We start from the raw sequence: 6,740 nt of genomic DNA on the forward strand, positions 1-6,740 counted from the left end.
ATCAAGACAATGCCAATAAACCGGAAAAGACTGAGTAAGGGGAGCAGGATGCTGTTAAATGCAGTATTCCTACACTGCTGAACTAATCACTACAGAGGAACATCTACAAGAAGAGTTTGAAACAGTTTGATCCAGACTGTATCTGAACTCTTAATAAAATGTTATTTGCTAAATGACAAGGCTAAGGAAAAATATGAGAATGGGGATTTATGCACTTTCACAATGTAAAACGTGACAGTGAACAAAACAGAAAATGAGTAATCGGCACCATTGGTTCCATTGTTTTTTAATTGGGGGCAGCACATGCACCCAAAACCCACTCTAGGTGGCTTCCGAAGACGTAGCAAGATAAATTTCCATGCAAGAATTAATTCACACAAACCCTTAATGCATAGACATTTTTCTAAACATTGATTTATAAGGATGTTATACAAAGTTAGGATTACGCATAGCATATGACTGCAGGCTAATGCATATTCAAGCGGGAACCAAAAATGTATTAAAAGCACCTCAACACAATCTGTAACATCTAAGTTTCAGTTCTACCAGGAAAAAAAAAGATTGTAGAGTTATCAAGTTGCTGATGCAGCTGTACAGAGATGAAGATGATGACAGGGAAGACAATAGGTTATATACCTTTTGCAGCAGCCCCAGCTGGACACCCGTACATAAGAAATTGAAGAAAAGAGTACAGGAACAGGCTTTCCTTTAGTTGGGAGAATTAGCTTCTTGCTGGGTGTCGGCGTTGCCACTGGAACAGCTAATGATAAACATAGAAATCAGAAGAAATCAGTTACTGACTGTAACCCAGGTGTTGCTGTGTGAACATATGAACCCCCAAGTCCTACCTCATTTACCAATCACCAATGATGTATTTAAAAATTCCATAAAAACTGCTGCACATGGTAATTGAGGTATAGGTGATGTGGTGAAAAAGTGGACAGTGTCTCCAGAGTCACAAATGTGATGTTTGGCTAAATACAATATGCAACAAAACTGCTTAATATTTTCCAGGGTGCTGGACAATAACTGAAAACACTGCTTCAGGAAAATCCCAGATTACTTTAAAGCAACATCATAAAATAACCCCAGGTTTCATCAAATAAACTCCTATAGCATCTTACACTATGAACCATTAGCTGTTGAAAGATTTTATGCTAACTTAAACAGCATAGATTAAACAATGGTTTAGTTGTCAGGTGTAATGTCATTCTAAATAAAAAGTTAAAAGCATTATCATGCAACCAATCTTTATACAACGGATATGGCAGTAAGTCTTACAATGCTGATGGAAGTATGAGCTGGTCAAAACCATTGCGGAAAACAATTCTTTTCACAGTAGCCATTAGGAAGTAACCTAGTGCTGCAGCTTCCTCAGCAGACAGGACATCAGGCTGCTGTTCCTTTTACTCAAACATAATCTGCCAGACAGATCCTAATGATTCCTGGAAAAGGTCAGCAGAATCAGGAAACCACATTGCAATGTCATTTACTTGCAGCATCAAAAAACATAATGGCAAAAAACTTACCACATATACAGCATTCATAAAATCATTTCCATAGGTACCAGAATACAGACACCTAAAGAAGAATGAAAAAATTACATTTTCATAAATAAAGACAAACTAAAAGAACACACGTTGCTGCCTAATCAGCAAAAACAGGTATATTTGCATTTCCTTACACAAGACATCTTTAGGAGACCAGGGCAAAACCTGAACCTAAATAAAAGGCCTCATCATTCTGTAAGAACAAGGTTAGGTGGTGGTGTTGTAAGTGCCTCTTTCTTCAGTTACTACAAGCAACAGACATTATATACATTAGCTTGAAGTAGGCACTAAATAGTCACTAACAATCAAACAATCAAAAGAGCCATTAACGACCATGTTCTACCTGATTGTCTGTGTGGCAGGTGAAATAAGACGCTCTAAGTACATGGCCCAGAACAGTCTGAACAGTGTGGCCACACATTGCACCATGCAATCAACTATCATCTAAGAGAAAACATAGTCATAGAGAAGCAAAGGCGTTTGGTTCAGATTATGAAATGCATTTAAAGTGTACCACTAGGCACATCAAGAGAACTTCCTGACTTGATGCATGAATGTTATCATACATTCTGGAAGTCATATTTTAGATTAATAGTGTAGAAATGATACCAACTGCTTCAAAATGAAGCTGACTCCCATGAGGAGACACCTTAACAGAATTTTTACATGTGGGACTGATCTCTTTTTGAGCCAAAAAAGTCATTTGTTCAATAGCCATCAAGAACTGGAAGTTGTGTGTTACACATTACACACAGAAAGAATGAAACCTCTGTGGAAAACAAACATAGTCACTTTGTGAAAAGCCCAGAAACCATTTCCACTGATAAACTGATGTGCCTATAGCTCGACATGCTTTACCCGCACAAGTCAACTATCCTGGTCAAACTAGATGTGAATATGATGACAGGGCTTTCTAAAGGCTTTTATACAGTTCGGACTAACTGAGTGGTTAAGCTGTTTGGCTTATTAAAGTTGCTGAGGTTAGAGTGTTGTATTAATAGGCTAATTCGACAAGAGTTTTAAGTTTGGATCATTTGCTTCAAATGTGTGTTAACGTCGTCACAAAATATCCATCTATCTATATATATATATATATATATACAACCCCTGGCAAAAATTATGGAATCACCACTCTTGGAAGATGTTCTGTCAATTGTTTAATTTTGTAGAAAAAAAATAAATCACAGACATGCCACAAAACTATCATTTTTCAAAATGTCAACCTTCTGGCATTAAGAAACAATAAAAAAAAGAAACAAATATAATAGTTGTGGTCAGTCACAATTGCTTTTTTTAGATCAAGTAGAGGAAAAAAATATGGAATCACTCAAATCTGAGGAAAAAATTATGGAATCACTCTGTAATTTGCAGTTTAAAAACAAAACATCTGCAGCAGATTAGATTTGCTAATTATTCTTCAGTTTAAAAAGAGTGCTCACACCTCGGAGAGCTGTTGCACAAAGCAGATTGTCATGAATCATGGTCATGAATCAAGATATGTCAGTTGAAACAAATGAGAGGATTATAAAACTCCTTCAAGAAGATAAATCATTGTGGAATGTCGCAAAAGATGTTGGTTGTTCCCAGTAAGCTGTGTTTAAAATCTGGACCAAGTACAAACAAAATGGGAAGGTTGTAAAAGGGAAGCATACTGGTAGACCAAGTAAGACATCAAAGCATCAAGATAGAAAACAAAGCAATATGTCTTGAAAACAGAAAATGCACAACAAAACAAATGAGAAACAAGTGGCTGGAAAGTGGAGTCAACGTCTGTGACTGAACTGTAAGAAATCACCTAAAAGAAATGGGATTTACATACAGAAAAGCCAAACAAAAGCCACCATTAACACCTAAAAAGAAAAGAACAAGGTTAAAGTAGGCTAAAGAAAAGCAATCGTGGACTGTGGGTGACTGGATAAAAGTGATCTTCAGTGATGAATCGCGAATCTGCATTGGGCAAGGTGATGATGCTGGAACTTTTGTTTGGTGTCTGTCCAATTAAATTTATGAAGATAACTGCCTAAAGAAAACATGTTAATTTCCACAGTTGTTGATGATATGGGCCTGCATGTCGGGTAAAGGCACAGGGGAGATGGTCTTCAATAAATGCCAAAGTCCACATTGAAATTTTGGACGCTTTTCTTATTCCATCAGTTGAAAGGATGTTTGGTGATGATGACTTCATTTTTCAAGATGATAATGCATCTTGCCATAGGGCAAAGGACGTGAAAACTTTCCTTCAAGAAAACATATAATGTCAATGGCATGGCCTGCAAATAGTCCGGATCTCAATCCATTTGAAAATCTCTGGTGGAAATTGAAGAAAATGGTCAATGACAAGGTTCCAACCTGCAAAGCTGATCTGGCAACAGCAAGAGACAGTTGAAGGCAGATTGATGAAGAATACTGTTTGTCATTAGTTAACTCCATGCCTCATAGAGTTTAAACCATTATAAAAGCCAGAGGTGGTGCAACAAAGTAATAATGGTGCAGTGTTTTCTAATGATTCCATAATTTTTTCCTCAGATTTGAGTGATTCCATATTTTTTTCCTCTACTTGATCTAAAAAAAAGCAATTGTGACTGACCACAACTATTATATTTGTTTCTTTTTTTATTGTTTCTTAATGCCAGAGGGTTGACAGTTTGAGAAATGATAGTTTTGTGGCATGTCTGTGATTTCTTTTTTTTCTACAAAATTAAACAATTGAAAGAACATCTTCCAAGAGTGGTGATTCCATAATTTTTGCCAGGGGTTGTATATATACAGTGTATCACAAAAGTGAGTACACCCCTCACATTTCTGCAAATATTTCATTATATCTTTTCATGGGACAACACTATAGACATGAAACTTGGATATAACTTAGAGTAGTCAGTGTACAGCTTGTATAGCAGTGTAGATTTACTGTCTTCTGAAAATAACTCAACACACAGCCATTAATGTCTAAATAGCTGGCAACATAAGTGAGTACACCCCACAGTGAACATGTCCAAATTGTGCCCAAATGTGTCGTTGTCCCTCCCTGGTGTCATGTGTCAAGGTCCCAGGTGTAAATGGGGAGCAGGGCTGTTAAATTTGGTGTTTTGGGTACAATTCTCTCATACTGGCCACTGGATATTCAACATGGCACCTCATGGCAAAGAACTCTCTGAGGATGTGAGAAATAGAATTGTTGCTCTCCACAAAGATGGCCTGGGCTATAAGAAGATTGCTAACACCCTGAAACTGAGCTACAGCATGGTGGCCAAGATCATACAGCGGTTTTCCAGGACAGGTTCCACTTGGAACAGGCTTTGTCAGGGTCGACCAAAGAAGTTGAGTCCACGTGTTCGGCGTCATATCCAGAGGTTGGCTTTAAAAAATAGACACATGAGTGCTGCCAGCATTGCTGCAGAGGTTGAAGACGTGGGAGGTCAGCCTGTCAGTGCTCAGACCATACGCCGCACACTGCATCAACTCGGTCTGCATGGTCGTCATCCCAGAAGGAAGCTGACGCACAAGAAAGCCCGCAAACAGTTTGCTGAAGACAAGCAGTCCAAGAACATGGATTACTGGAATGCCCTGTGGTCTGATGAGACCAAGATAAACTTGTTTGGCTCAGATGGTGTCCAGCATGTGTGGCGGCGCCCTGGTGAGAAGTACCAAGACAACTGTATCTTGCCTACAGTCAAGCATGGTGGTGGTAGCATCATGGTCTTGGGCTGCATGAGTGTTGCTGGCACTGGGGAGCTGCAGTTCATTGAGGGAAACATGAATTCCAACATGTACTGTGACATTCTGAAACAGAGCATGATCCCCTCCCTTCGAAAACTGGGCCTCATGGCAGTTTTCCAACAGGATAACGGCCCCAAACACAACCTCCAAGATGACAACTGCCTTGCTGAGGAAGCTGAAGGTAAAGGTGATGGACTAAACCCAATTGAGCACCTGTGGCGCATCCTCAAGTGGAAGGTGGAGGAGTTCAAGGTGTCTAACATCCACCAGCTCCGTGATGTCATCATGGAGGAGTGGAAGAGGATTCCAGTAGCAACCTGTGCAGCTCTGGTGAATTCCATGCCCAGGAGGGTTAAGGCAGTGCTGGATAATAATGGTGGTCACACAATATATTGACACTTTGGGCACAATTTGGACATGTTCACTGTGGGGTGTACTCACTTATGTTGCCAGCTATTTAGACATTAATGGCTGTGTGTTGAGTTATTTTCAGAAGACAGTAAATCTACACTGCTATACAAGTTGTACACTGACTACTCTAAGTTATATCCAAGTTTTATTTCTATAGTGTTGTCCCATGAAAAGATATAATAAAATATTTGCAGAAATGTGAGGGGTGTACTCACTTTTGTGATACACTGTATATATATATATATATATATATATATATATATATATATATATATATATACACAGTACAGGCCAAAAGTTTGGACACACCTTCTCATTCAATGCGTTTTCTGTATTTTCATGACTATTTACATTGTAGATTCTCACTGAAGGCATCAAAACTATGAATGAACACATGTGGAGTTATGTACTTAACAAAAAAAGGTGAAATAACTGAAAACATGTTTTATATTCTAGTTTCTTCAAAATAGCCACCCTTTGCTCTGATTACTGCTTTGCACACTCTTGGCATTCTCTCAATGAGCTTCAAGAGGTAGTCACCTGAAATGGTTTTCCAACAGTCTTGAAGGAGTTCCCAGAGGTGTTTAGCACTTGTTGGCCCCTTTGCCTTCACTCTGCGGTCCAGCTCACCCCAAACCATCTCGATTGGGTTCAGGTTCAGTGACTGTGGAGGCCAAGTCATCTGCCGCAGCACTCCATCACTCTCCTTCTTGGTCAAATAGCACTTACACAGCCTGGAGGTGTGTTTGGGGTCATTGTCCTGTTGAAAAATAAATGATGGTCCAACTAAACGCAAACCAGATGGGATGGCATGTCGCTGCAGGATGCTGTGGTAGCCATGCTGGTTCAGTGTGCCTTCAATTTTGAATAAATCCCCAACAGTGTCACCAGCAAAACACCCCCACACCATCACAGCTCCTCCTCCATGCTTCACAGTGGGAACCAGGCATGTGGAATCCATCCGTTCACCTTTTCTGCGTCTCACAAAGACACGGCGGTTGGAACCAAAGATCTCAAATTTGGACTCATCAGACCAAAGCACAGATTTCCACTGGTCTAATG

The 6,740-nt window shown here is 39.5% G+C and overlaps 1 long non-coding RNA gene across 1 annotated transcript; it reads right to left on the reverse strand.

Annotated features, from left to right (window-relative positions):
• Positions 1-539: 539 nt before the first annotated feature.
• Positions 540-1,976, reverse strand: LOC134311588 (uncharacterized). Its single transcript, XR_010011451.1, has 4 exons — positions 1,894-1,976; positions 1,530-1,581; positions 1,282-1,445; positions 540-760 (listed from the first exon to the last, which is right to left on the reverse strand). It is a non-coding gene; the product is annotated as an uncharacterized LOC134311588 (long non-coding RNA).
• Between the last annotated feature and the right edge of the window lie 4,764 nt (positions 1,977-6,740).

The sequence above is a fragment of the Trichomycterus rosablanca genome, chromosome 4 (genome assembly GCF_030014385.1).
Source record: "Trichomycterus rosablanca isolate fTriRos1 chromosome 4, fTriRos1.hap1, whole genome shotgun sequence".
NCBI lineage: Eukaryota > Metazoa > Chordata > Actinopteri > Siluriformes > Trichomycteridae > Trichomycterus > Trichomycterus rosablanca.